Here is a 15009-nt window from a genome sequence, read left to right as displayed (position 1 = left end):
GCTGTACTGGAAGGTTAGAGTTTGACTTTTGGGGGTTGTGTCAACAATCTGGGTAGCAGCTTCTGTGGGGATATAAGATTCACCCACAGCCAGCACCCAGAAAGCTGCCAACAGCACAGGTTTTTCTGATCTGCTTAAGCAAGGGAAGCAAGGTGAAGGGGTTGACAAGCTTACTTTTAATTCAGCATTCAAATATTATTCAGTTAGTTCAGGGGAAAAAGCCAGCACCCTGAACTTCAAGACAAAATGCAAACAAATTACAAACATCAACAGACTTTGTCTGATTCAAATCCTAACACAGTTACCAGAGTTCAACAAGGTTTCAGCATCCGGGTTTACAAGCTGGAGGGCTCCTTAGCTATAGCTGCCTGGAGTCATCTCATCAACACCACCTCCAAAACCCCGCACAAATGGCTCCGTCCTCCCTTCTTATAGGGCTTCAGACATCAAACATCATCTGAATCAACAGAGCTCAGGCTCTGGTGATTGGTTCTTGAGTTGGCCCCTCCCCTTAGGACCCTGGGATGTTCATATCCACATGGATTACATTAACACCTAATGCGGTTTGGGCCTGGGGCTTAGCACCTAGTAAAGCTCACTGAGATAAATTGAGTCACTCAAAGAAAACAAAGGCCATTCTGGTTACAGGGGTACACTCATTAAAAGCACGTTGGTGACAAGACTGTGGGCAAGCCATTGAAGCAACCCCCACCCCCGCATTGAAAATCCAGATGTTGGTGCTTCTCTGGTAACTATGTGTTGCTTTGGAGAGACGAGTTTGTGTTATTTGCACCGTTTATATAATATATGCTTGTAATTTCTGTTTGTGTTTTCTCTAAAGTTCAAGGTACTGGCTTTTCCCCCTGAACTAAGTGAATGATATATGTATGCTTAATTAGAGTAAGATTGTTAACCCCTTAAAGTTGCTTTCCTTAGAAAAGCAGATCAAAGAATCTTTGTTAGCAGACCTTCTGTGTGCTGGTGTTATTGGTCTTATACAACCACAGTCGCTGCTAGCTACATTGTTCCTACAAGGGCACATAGTAGGTGCTTAATAAATGCTTGTTGACTTGACTTCCATGACTTGACCAAGGTTATCTATAGTTTTAGAGAATTGTCTAGTTCTGGGGACAGGGTAAGAGACTTACTTGTTTGTGGTCACACAGCTAATATTTGTGTCAGAGGCTGAATCTGTGTTTTCCTGACTACAAGACTCTTATCATTTTATCCCATACACAACTTTGTCTCTGGCTTTATATGTAGTAATTGCTTATTAAAAGTTTGTGCATTGGATTGACTAGGCAAAAGCTTAAATTCTGGTTCCCGAAGCAAATATTTTAGAGAAAGACACCTTAACTATTTTGCAAAATAAACACATTTAGGGAGGAGGACCCTTTCTGTGATGGATGCATCAACCTATCCTGAGTTCCTCCTCTGGAAATTTTGCTCAACCAATCTTATGTTTGATTCAAGCAGGGGAGGAAAAAAAGGGTCAATAAATTGGAATGTAGAGTACTTATGACCACACATTTTATTGGCATAGCCAAAGGAGATGAGAAATAGTGGTTGTTTTCCCTCATCCACAATACTTCCTCAAGATAAATTCACGGAGGTCTTTACTTCTAGAATCAGCATATTAGGAAGGGTGATATCATTTCATATGTGATGTTGGAGACTTTTGAAATCATAATTAACTTCTTTGGATCAGTAGGGTACCGGCTATTTAGGATTCAATCAACTCTATAACCCAATAGAAATGGGTTATAGAAATCTACACACACCAAACATTTAAGTCAATTGTTATTATTTTTCCATGAAATTCTTTATCAAAGATTTGGACATGTGTTCAAAACTGTTTTATGTTGTTTGTAAATGAGTGAAATGGCCATAGGGAAAGAATCAGGAGGAAAGAAAAGAGAGTGAGAGAGAACAAGGCTTCTAGATTCTAATAAACTGTGTGATCTTGAACTTCATCTTTATCCATATTCATAGAGGATATCCATAGATAAGCATAGACCCCAGGCAACTGGCACATCTAACTCTAAATCTATGATCTAGAAATAAAATCCTGTGATTTAAGATAAAATACATTCTATCAACTAATAAAAAAAAATTGTTGTGTGTGTTACTTGCTAGAAATGCTAGGTTCTAGGGTGCAAATGTAAAGAATCAACAATCCCTACCTCCAAGGAGCTTCCATTGTATTAGGGGAGGCATTATAGTTAAATACATACACACATATATTCACATTCTGGAAGAGTTAGTGAAGTAGGAACAGTGTGGTAGAGTGAGAAGAGAAAAGGATTCAGAGTCAGAAAACCAAAGTTCATAACCGGCTATGTCATTTCCTACCTGGATAACCTCAGGTAAATCACTTCCTCTCTTTAGGTCTCATGTTCATTTGTCAAATGAGAAGACTGGCCTCTAAATGACTCTTTATGTTCTCAATCTATGATTCCATAATTTTAAACTTGTAAAACTATTGCCTTGTTTATGGGGAAGTATTTAAGCATTTAGAAAGTCTGGCTTATTAGTGTTGAAGGCCACAATCCAAAAGCTATTTTTTTCCTGGTTCTACTATTATCCTGAAAAATATTACTTATCAAGTGAGATTTTAGCCTAAGATGAAAAGGCAGAGCATGGGTACTAAAAATAGACTTAAAGTAAAGGGATACATAAATATCCCTACAAATGTTACCAAGATTACATATTTCTAATGTAGTACCAGTTGCTCCTTATTTTTAATTATATTTTCTCTGTTTTTAAGATGTCTTTGCAGTTGTTTTTAATATTTAGTCAAAACAGCCATATTAAGCAATCCAAATAGGCACATTAACTGATGTTAGATTTGCCCAACACTTTTCAACTGAATCATTGACTCTTCCAGAGTTAGCAGACCGGACCCTCATGCAATACACTATAAGCTTATTCAAACAATGTAGGAACCATTACACAAATAATTGATGAAGGCATATTTACTGAGATCCTCAGATTCACTGTCAATGTGCTTTTAGCTACTAATTGGTTTCCTCACAGAACTAAGAGACTGACCTGTAGGAAATAAAGCATCATAAATATTCATCTTAGATTATAACAAAAGCATCACATTTGAACATTGATCATCATGATAGAAGAAATTTCTTTTTTTTTTCATTTCAGCTGTTGGCATCTGTGATATATGTGTTTACCAATTGTCAATAGCTAAAGTTCCAACCAGCTTATCAAAAATAAATCACATCTGAGATTCAGAACACAAAGTGAGAATACAAACTCTGAGTTTCTCTGGAGCCCTTCTGGAAACAGAAAGATAAATGTCTCACCAAGTAGAGAGACATAGCTCCTGCCCTCCGGAATGAATGGAACAACACCCAGGATTAAATGAGCACTGACACAAAAATGCTACCTTTTACTACGAAAGTTCCCTTGGGCTAAGGTGGAGATATAATTGTACAACAAAGGCACTATTTGTCCAGGGAATGGGAAGTTTCATGTGACAGATGAGATTCATATTTTGCTTTTGTGTTTGTTTGTTCTATCCTGTCAGCCTTATTTCCTTCATCAAATCTGCCTACTGCCTCCTTAACTATATGGAATAGATGAATATATGGATTTCTCTACATTATATATTTGGATACAAATAAAGATAGGGATTGGGAGTGGACTTGAGTATAAGGAACTCCCTGGTGAGAAAAATTCCTCTGCCGATGCAGGTCAGCATCCTCTCTGAAATGTAGTCTTAAGAGTGTATGTATGTGTATATATATGTATGTATGTATGTGTATATAACATATATGTACATACAATATTTAATAACATAAATATTAAGGACATATGAATATATAGCTTAGGACAGAGGTGTCAAACATCCAGCATATGATGGGTATAAGAATCATGTAAAGGGCTTTCTGAGTGTTAAAGTATTATGTAAATGTGAACTATTATTATTTTTAGAAATTATTATTACTAATATGATTAGTTATCACATTACTTCAGATAGTCTATGGTGCAAATTATGTTCTTCTAAAAATCACTAAGTAAAGTAAAGGCCTATATATTACAACAGGGATTTATCCTAGATCACAGATTATAGCTGGAAAGAACCTTATTTGACAATTGGTCCAACACTCTTATCCATGGAGACACTGGAACCGAGAGAGGCAAAATGATTTGCCCAAGGTAGCAGAGCGAAAACTGAAGCTCAGATCTGCTACCTCCCTATACACTGTTCTTTGCATGATATCAATTTGTCTCTTGTCTATAATAAGGCAATTATTTCTGTCCAGAGAAACAATTGTAATAAGCGGCTTCATATCTCTAATTGTTTATTGACTTGTGGTATTAAACACACAATTAAAAAAGAAATGGGCATACTTCAGTATTGCTCTTTTCCCTAATTTCTAACACCAAAAGGGTAAATAAATGGAATTATCTTCTGTTCCTTGCCCTTGGCAAGGTTTCTGACTCGTCCTTACACATATTGCCCAAATTCTGAAGACAGGTTTTCAATGGAAAAAAAGATTCCTTTCTCCTATTTCCTAACTCAGCCCCTAGGGCCTTGGCCTGTAAACCTAAGAATAATGGGCCCTTTGAAGAAAGAGTGGAGTTCAATCAGCTTGGATTAACTTGATCAGAAGGCTGAGTTATTAGCAAATATTTAGGTCAGATTTTTCACTGTTTTCCAATTCAAATAAATATAAATACAATGCAAAAGAAATAAAAAAAATCCTAGCAGAATCAAAGACTTAGCAATCTTCTCAAAGAAAATAATTCTAAAGCTCTCATGTGCTTTGAAACACCCATTCCCAAGAGCCATTTACTTAGCACAATTTCTAGATAAGTCTTCTAAACAGGCTCTGCAGATTTTGTATAATACAGAAACAGAACAACTCTGATTTCCTTGGCCAATTGAAATCACCTGGCCCCTAATCCACTTCTCCCCCCACCCCTTCCCTCCCCCTCCCCCACAATCCCTCTCCCAGGACTCCTGAATTTAAATAAACAGCCATTTATTAAACAACTTCTATGTGCAAGGTACTATGAGAAGCTCTTGGGGATACAAAAAAAATATTTCCTGACCTCAAGGAACTTACATTCATTGGAGGATGAGAGGGTCATGTTGGGGGGCGGGGGGGAGACAGTTGGGGGAGAAACAACATGAATCTGGGTGGTTAAATACAAAATACTTTCTAAGGGGAAAGAGCTATCCTCCTTGGAGGTTTCAGTGGAGAAGAATCAGAAAAAAGCCTTCTGTAGAATGAGTCAGTGAATTTGGGTTTTGCAAGAAGTTAAAATTCCCCGGAGCTAAAGCTGAGGGGAGAGTATATTCCAAACTAGGAGGCCACTTGTGTTGAGGCCATAGTAGCCAGAGAAGGAATATTGTTGGCATGCTGTCTATATAAAAATAACTATCAGTCCAGCTTGACTGGGACACAGGCATAACAAAAGTGGGAACAATTTAAAATAGCACTTGAAAGGTAGGTGGGACCCAGATTGTGAAAGACTTTAAATGCCAGGCAGAGTATTTTATACTAGAGGGAATAAGGAGCCATTGATTACTTTTCAGGGGTGCAGAGGTGGTCTAGTGCAGGGTGTGACATGATCAAAACTATGTTTTGGGAGCAGCATGGAGGTTGGATTGGAGAAAGGAATGAGTGGAGACAGGAATACCTGATTTATTTATCCTTTATACATTCTTCTCCCCACTCATTTTTTTTTCTTTAAATCACATGTAACCTATATTACCACAGCTACTTACAATGACTTGGTTATTTCAGTTTAAGTATTGTGGCATACCTAGGGAGTAAGGGACATATTGCATTCTTAATCCAGGATGTGGTTTCAAAAGCCCATACCTCATTTCATTTCATCCTTCTATCCATCTCATTCTGCGAATCATTACCAAATGTAGTTAGTTAGGTGACATGATGGATAAAGTCCTGGACCTGGAGTTAGTAAGACCTGAGTTCAATACAGCCTCAGATATTTACTAGCTGCATAACCATGGCCAGGTCTCTTAACCTTGCATCTCTCTCATTTTCTTCAACCGTAAAATTGAGACAAGAATAACTCTTACCTCATAGGGTCGTTATGAAGGTCAAATGAGATTAATATTCATAAAATGCTTAGCACGGGGTCTGGCACATACTATGTGCTTAATAAATGCTTATTCCCTTACCTCTTTCTTTTCCAGGGAATGTCTTTATATATTATTCCCATTCGATCGGCTAGTTGGTTTATTTCTTACATACGATCAAATCAGAAGACATATTCTTTACAATTCCTAGTTGTTTTGCTCCTGAAGGAGGAAAGCCTGCTAAATCCAGGTTTGAATCCTCTCAACACTAAATACAAAAGGAGGCAGAATTATATGAATGCTGGAAAAGAGCACTTGTCTGGAAATCAAAATACCTAGATGAAGTACTGGTTCACTCATTAACTTAATGTGACTTTGAGTGAATCACTTTATTTCCTCAGTTTTCTCAATTGTAAAATGAGAAGATTGCATTTGATAAGACACGGTGTACAGCAGATTGTCTAAAAGGAATCTGATTTTTGTGGACTGGAAGATCAAGGAGCCTGTGGTTTATCATAACCAAAAATGGGGTGGGGGGGGAGAGAGAGAGAGAGAAAGAGAGAGAGGGGGAAGGAGAGAGAGAGAAAGAGAGAGACAGAGACAGAGACAGAGAGACAGAGACAGAGACACAGAGAGAGACACAAAGAGAAAGACAGAGAGAGGGAGAGAAACATACTATGTACCAGAAATTGGGTTAACCTATGTTTGACATAAAGGCAGACAAGATGATTTCTGCCCTCAGGAAACTTATATTCTAATGGAAAAAGACAAAAAATAAAGAGGACCTGGAAAGCAACGGGTGGAAGGGAAGAGAGGAAAGGTGAAGAAGGGGAGGATTCTGGAAAGAATCCTTTAATGAGTGAAGTACATAAAATATAATCAAATTATCCAGGACTGCCCACATGAGAGTCCTGTTGGACTCTGCCTTGGTCAGACCGAATTGAAAGTATTATAAGGTATATGAGGTACCAAACTTTAAAAAGGTCATTGATAAGGTTGAGATTGTCAGAGGAAAAGATCACAGAGAGAGGTGAAAGGGGCTTCAGATTATCAAATTTATTGTACAGATGAGGAAACTGGTACCCAGAGAATTTGTGAGACTCGTTCAAGTTCATTTGGGTAGTACACAAGGCCAGAGATTCAGAGACAGCTTCTTTCCAAATGCAATATTCTTTCCACTGAACTTCCTAGATAGAATGTTGAAGGGCCTTAACAATGTGGCACTTGAAGATTGGTTGAAAAAATGTTAAGTTTGGATAACTGAAAACTTGTGTGTTGGTAGGACATGATAGCTGTCTTCAAATATGTGAAAGGCTGTCATGGAGGAGAAATTTCTGATTTGTCTACCTGTCCCCAAAGGTCATAACTGGAAGTGACAGGTGGAAACAGGAGGCAGGGTTTTTGTTTCTGTTTATTTATTTATTCATTTATTTATTTTTATGTAATTAGGGCTCTCCAAAAGTGGAAAAGGCCACCTTTGGACAGAGCTCTTACAAAAGGTCTACAAGGACTATATGTAGATGAGATTCTCAATCAGGTAGGGATTGTACTAGATGAGCAAAAAGGTTCTTTGCAAATCAGAGATTCTGTGATTCACTGAACTCTCAAATCCCTTTCAGTTTTACCAGTCTACTAATTAGGTCTCAAATGTCTTATTTTCAAACTGCTACCACTTTTTGCTTGACTACTTGAACTATTAAGAAAGAATTGGTAGGTGAGCTTCCAGTGCCTGGCATGGTTCTTGGCACACTGTAGGTGCTTAATAAATATTTATTTGTTGACAGATTCAATAAAGAACAGCAAACTTGTAAGATTTACAAATTTTGGTTTAGTATTTAAATTGCAAAAACTATATGAAGGACATTGATAAGAAAATGTGTTTTAAACTATTATTCTGTATAAATACCAACAAACATTTCTATATACAAAATAGGACAGAAAAATAGGATTATATGTGAAACCATGAATCTGTTATATACAGCTTGCTTATATATGTGTATACATATACATATATACATATATAATATAAATTTTAACATATTATTTTCAAAACTGTTCTGCTTGTCTGTATTCTGAACTTCCTTCTGTTCTCTTCCGTGCATTAAAATAAAATGCCTCAATTGACACTCTTTTCTTTCTTTTCTTCTTCCAATGTGTTGTTATGTACATGTTTTGGTGGTGTAATCCCAAGTCTCCTTGTGTGTGCCTGCCACAGATGGGCAGAGAAGTCCCCACATCCCAGAATAGAAGAAGCCTTGGAAGAAGGCAGATGTGTTCATGCTCCATTCCTTGAGAATACCAATAGGTGATGAACCCCCTAATAACCATTTTACTAGGCTTAGTGGGACTGGGGTGCCTCCAAGACACCTGGTTAACATTCACAAACTTTCCCTTAAGACTCTTTACAATAACCAATCAAATTTAAATAGAAGATGCCAGTGGAAAGGAGGACAATAGGAACAGCTCTCCCCATGCTCTTCTCTGTATCAACCTGAACCAACAATGCCTGCGATTTTAATAGAACGCTTTGTCAGAAACAAGGCCCTTTTCTCTTCAGCATCAGCTGGAGTGAACCTGTGCCCTGCTGTGTTCTGTCTTCATTTAATCATTTAATTGACTTAATTTATGGAAGAAAATGGAGATTGCAAATTCTTCTACTTAATTGGGAAAAGAAACCAAAGAAATGCTAAGTGACACACCATATACAAAGGTTAAATGAATAAGTAAAGTTTCTGCCACAAGTCACCAACTTCAGAATGAAGTATAAATTTCAGGCAAGTGGTTCCAACTTTTAAAGGTTGTTGGCTTGGTGAGGTTATAGTATGTAGTTCATGAATCTAGATTCTTTAGATCTTGTTTTCTTCTACTAACTTCCCAGCTAACTGGGCATTCAAACATGTAGATTGACCAAGAACTTACATAAAAAATGCTGCGAGAATTTAGTTATGTTTTGTATTGTCACATCATAGAATTAAAAATAAACAGACCAATAGATTAGATTAATCTAGTATGTAAGTTTACATATTATTCTAACCTCCCACTTCACTCTTCTCCCTCCTCCCCCCCAAGAAAAATCAGTCATATTCAATTAAAAATATAGTATCAAACGTTGAGAGAACACACATAGAAGTTCCAAAAAGAGTTGAACTGTCAGGTGGCATTGATAGCCATTTCCCAGATTCTATTTGCCTCTAAAGAACTGAGTTCTGTACTTGAGAAGTGGTATATTTACTCTAGACAGGGGTGGGGAACCTGCTAGTAGGTTCGGCATGCTGCTTTGGGTGGATGTGCTAATATGATTAATATTCCCTCTGTTTCTTAAAAAGTCAGCAGACTTGTACATCTCAGCTCTACTTCTCTCTATGGGGCAGTATCAGCTTGTTAAGGTGTTTTTGGACTTGTGAATTGCCCAGTCAGAAACTTGGCCTAATATCCACATAAGTAGAAAAACATGCTTAGATTCTGCATAAACTTAGCTTTAAATATAGAATTAATCTGCAAAGCAAATAAATGCTACATAATAACAAAAAGTTAAGGTATACTAAGATATCAACTAAGTTCCTTGCCTCTTTAAGCCATCTAGACAGTACAAAAATGGCTCTGAATCCAGGATTTCTAGTAGATACATCATTTGAATTTGTTTAATTCTCTATGGTAGTAATCAGATCAGGAGACTAAGGAATGCCCATTTAGAAAAGAGTAACCTTTAATCCAAGAGTCACACTTTCACCAGAAACTAGAATGTCTAATTCTAGAATGAGGGCACAAGGGGATGGTTTTGGGATCCTATGTGAATTGGCACTAAAGAGTGAGTTAGTCAACAACTATTTGTTATATTCTTGCTATATGCCATACAATGTGCTAAATAACAATTCAAAAAGGCTCTTTCTATTCCTATCACTCAGATGTGTGGTCGCTGTTGTATAGACCTCTGATTGCTGATTGCCTTGACTAGCCATTGTGTATCAGCGCGAATGGACTCAGCAGTCAGCCCTGTCAAAGAACCATGCCACCATAATGTCCTAGTGTTCTTGTCCTTGATGTATCTGGAGTATATCACTATTCTATTCCAACAGTAGTGTAACGGTCCTTCCTATCTTTCTTGCTTCCCAGTTCAAAAGCTCCCTACCTCTACTGCTTTTCCTCCACTATAGCAGCAAGCACCCTAGAATACCCAGGATGGTCTGTTAGTATGGGTTCTTTGATCTGCTTTTAAAGGAAAAATAGCTTTTAAGGCATCAACAATCTTAATTTAACTAAACATATATGTCATTTACTTAGTTCGGGGGAAAGGTCAGCACCCTGAATGTAGACAAAATACAAGCAGAGAAATTACAAGCAGAAATTAGCCCAGATCAACAGACAGGGCTTCCAACTGTCTGAACAAAGTAATACACACATAGTCACCAAAGAGGGAGCACCAACATCTAGGTTTTTAAAGCTGGGAGCCTCCTTAACAGCTACCCAGAGTCTCATCTGGCCAAACAACAACAACAACATTCTTCCCATGAGTGAGCCCCAAAGCAAAATACCAACCTCAGAATACACATACACACACACACATATACACATACACAAACACACATGTAGTCACATTAGCCTATTAATGGACAGGGAAGATCTTCCTATCCCATTAACATTACACCTACCCTCCCTAAAATCTATCTCTCTTAGAAGGGCAGCTAGGGATGAGGGTCTTATAGTCGAATTTGTTGACACCTTCATAGTGAAGGGACAAGTTTTTGAATCGCTGAAAGAAAAGGCTACAATTTCATAAAACCATATATTGGGAATTGAAAGGGAACTCAGAGGACATCTAGTCCAACTGCATTTTATAAATGAGAAAACTAAGCTCCAGTGAAGCTAAATTAACCAACCTAAGGTCATATAGGATGCGAATAACAAAAGCAAAATTTAAACCCAGGTCCTCTAACTCCAGAGTTAGTGATCTTTACCTATACCATAGTGCTTTACATTTAGTAAACCAAAAAAAGTCTGAGAAAATTTTCCTATTCTTTCATATGATTGTTTCAGGGTCACTATATGACCATGGGCAAGTTGCAACATTTCTAAGCATCATTTGCTCATCATAAAATGGAGATAACAAATGTAATAGGGGTTTGCTTCATGCCCAGACCACCTAAAATGGCATCACCTACTTGGCAGACATTTGGGTACTGATCTAGGGAAATGGGAGAACTAGAGTCTGAGTGGACATTCTATACTGGCCTACTAGATGGTTGAGAATAGCCTCTTTCCACTAGTTGGATAGGTGAAACTGGATGCATCTTTAAATCTATCTGATAGCACAATGTTCTCTTTCCTCCATTCAAGTCTGGGGGTGATGAATTCATAGGATTCGTTCATAGCAGATGACACTGTGTGATAAGATTATAAAGGCCTAAGAGTCACCTCCATCTCTCTTTAGGCCATTTGACCCTGTAAAATGGGGTGGCGTTTTGATCTTCATATAGTTGTCCTTTTAATTTCTAGGTGCAGAGGGTAGAGTCCTTGCCTCAGGAGCTTGACCCATGGGGATCTTGGATCCTAGGATTCCAGGCCAGATATTATAGCTTATCCAGTCAAGGAAACCCTAAGAAGCCAGGGAAGAGGACCTAGTAAAGGAGAGACTGATGCTATGTAGGAACTGAGTTAACCTGTGACTCAAATCAACCTTCTTTCTCCAGAGACCGAGGTGGTGTAGCATGTTGTGGTTTATGCCTGGAAGTATTAAGAGAAATGAGCGTATGTCTCTTCTTGCTACATCTTTGAAGTAAATTTTCTTTTGTAAAAGGCAACCTGACTGTTAAATGGTTAAATGAAACAGGGATGGTTGGACCTAGGGCTCTACTGGGAGAGCTGATTGTTAAACGTTCGATGCGAGCATTTATACCTCAGAAATCTGCAGACACTAAAATCAGGCTTTATTTATTGTTTTATTCATTGCTTGGTGTTTCAACAATCCGGCTAGCAGCTGTTGTGGGGGTGAAGACCTATCCAAGCCCAACAACAAGAACGCTATGAGCACGCTGCAAAAGCACAGGTTCTTTTGATCTGCTTAACTAAGGAAAGCTACGTTTAAAGGGTTGACAAGCTTACTTTAATTCAGCATACAAATATCATTCACTTAGTTCAGGGGAAAAAACCAGCACCCTGAACTTCAGAGAAAAATACAAAGTACACACATGGAAAGACAGACCTTGTCTGATTCAAATCCCAATACATAGTTACCAGAGTTTAACAAAGTCCCAACATCTGGGTTTACGAGCTGGAGGGCTTCTTAGCTACACCTGCCTGGGAGTCTCCAAACGCCACCAAGAGTGAGAGCCCTGCGCAAATGGCTCTGTCTTCTCTTATTATAGGATTTCAGACGTCATCAAACATCATCTGAATGACCAGAACTTAGGCTGCTATGATTGGCTCTTGAGTTAGCCCCTCCCCTTAGGACCCTGGGAGGTTCACATCCACATAGGTTAGGTTAACACCAAATAGAGGTTAGAGCCTGGGGCTTAGCACTTAGTAAGACTCAATGAAATACACTGAATTACTCAAAGAAAACAAAAGTCAAACTCTTCAAAGGCACTTGTTGAACTAAGTGCTAAGAGCCCATTTTGCTTACCAACACACTTGGATTAAGAAGTTGATTAAAAATATGAATAATGCAGATTAAACATAAAAGTATATCATGGTACTTTTTGTTTTGTTTTGTTTTGTTTTTCCTCAGAGACAATTATCAGCATATCACTATTTGTACGTCTAAAATTGGGGCAACAGATAGTAAGGGCTCTTGCCAATGGTTAGAAACAGAAACGCTTCCAACTTCTTCAGTGTACCATAAATTGGGGTCAGTTCATGTTTCATAATACTTGTGCTACCTATTTCCTAAAGAAAAAAAGTTGTCATAAAGATCAAATGAGATAATCTATGAAAAATTGCTTTAAAAACCTTCAAGTGCTAAGTGAATGCTTTATAAACCTTGAAGTACTAAATGTAATTTATCATTATAAATCCTAGCTAGAAAGGCATAAACCAAATACAAAGTATTAATCAGTTAACGCCTCACAGACACTGTTGTTTCATCTATTATTAGTAGATTCTCGCATTACTCATATTACTTGGTATTCATTTTAAAGTTTTTTTTTTAAATTTATTTATTTGTAAATGTACTATTTTCCTTCATTAGCAACGAATGCTCCTTGTAGTCAGGCACTGTTTCACATTTGTCTTTGTATCCCCAATGCTTAAGAGTGCCCGGCACATAGTAGGCACTTAATAAGTTGCTTTTGAATGAATAAACTAAGGCACATTGATTAAAGCATGAGCTTCTCATCAGACCCTGTAAAAAAGAAATAGAGTCACTGATCATTCCTTCTATAAAATTCCAATGAAAGATTACACTAATTATTGGTAGCTTAAGGAGCTAGAACAGGAGAAAAAGTCACGAAGCCATTCAGTGTCCCCTGATTGTCCAAAATGTCAAATCAAAATTTTTCTTGTAAGCTTTTAAGGCTTTCCACAATCAATGTCCATCTTGTCAATGTAACTTCATCTTTCATTTCTCCCTAAACTCTTTTCTAGTCAGGATAATCACTTCACTTGCCCCACGAACACTGCATAATTATTTCTACTTCCATACATTCGCTCTTGCTCAAATCACCATTGTTAAATCCTATTGATTTGGCCTTAGAATAATTCTGACATCTTTCCTCCCCTTTTCATTCACTGAACCACTAGTACCTGATCTCATCACCACTTTCCTGTACTATTATGCTAAGCTCCTAACAGATTTCCAGACTTCTGTCTCTCTTTTCTCCTATACTCCCTTCATCTGGCTACCAAAATAATTATCCTAGTATATAGGTGTAATCCTGGCAAAAAAAAAAAACCTTCAGTGGCTTCTTATTACCTATAGTATGAAACATATATATCCAAAGTTGTCTGTAGTTTAGCACAAACTTCTATTGTTCTAATTGTAGTTACTCCTATGGGGGTTCTAAAACAAACTGGAGTCATGGTTCTTGGATCTTATCAATCAGCAAACTTTTTATCAAGGGCTGTTTGCCAGGCATTCTTTCATTTGACAGATGAGGATGAGGCTTAGAAGTTGTGACAACTAAATTCTACTAATCCTTATAGGACTATTTGGTAGCATCAACATCCTAATCCCTTGCCCCATGCAAGTATGGGGAAAATTCTTTATTCTTTATTGATATAGTTTCACCCTAGCTATATGTGCCTAGATATTATTTAATGCAGAATAAGAGGGGTGGGATATTATGATCCCAGAGAACCTCCAAGGGAGTAGAGAGTACAGTGGTAAGGAGTACTTAGATTCTACATCGGTCTTGTTTTGGGTCCACCCTAATAGTTTGTGCTTTGGGTCCACCCAAAAAGCTTGGGTTAGGGATCCGCCCAACAGCTTTTATTTTGTCTTTGCCCACATTTTATTGAATATTTACATTTACCTGCTGATATACAACTCAAGCAACAACTGGAACCTGCTCTTTTTGGAAAGTGGCTGCATGCGGACTACTCAGCTTGTACCCTTGCTTAAACTCTATATAATGTGAAACTGAATAGAGATTAGAGGGGGACATACCTTTTTTCCAGCTCTCCCCATCTGGTGAACTGACTAAAAATTTTCTTTCCTAAAACCTTTCTAAGTTTTGTGGCTTGTCTTTGTGTGACACAAGTTAGGCTAAGTTTCTATTTAAAAGATGGTGAAACCATTAAGATTTAAATGGCTGAAATGATCAAAGACTCAGACATTTAACATAATTTCCTTACTATGTAACAGTCTCGAAGAGCTCTAGGTGCTCTCTTTGATACTTGGCAAAACATTGTGGGCAAATTGGGCAAGAGAGATTCATTCAGATGAATCAACTAGAGGTACCTCTGTGCATAACCTTGTTAATCATCTTTATCTTACTGTGGCC

The sequence above is a fragment of the Trichosurus vulpecula genome, chromosome 3, assembly GCF_011100635.1.
Source record: "Trichosurus vulpecula isolate mTriVul1 chromosome 3, mTriVul1.pri, whole genome shotgun sequence".
NCBI lineage: Eukaryota > Metazoa > Chordata > Mammalia > Diprotodontia > Phalangeridae > Trichosurus > Trichosurus vulpecula.
Note: the sequence above shows the minus strand (reverse complement) of the source record.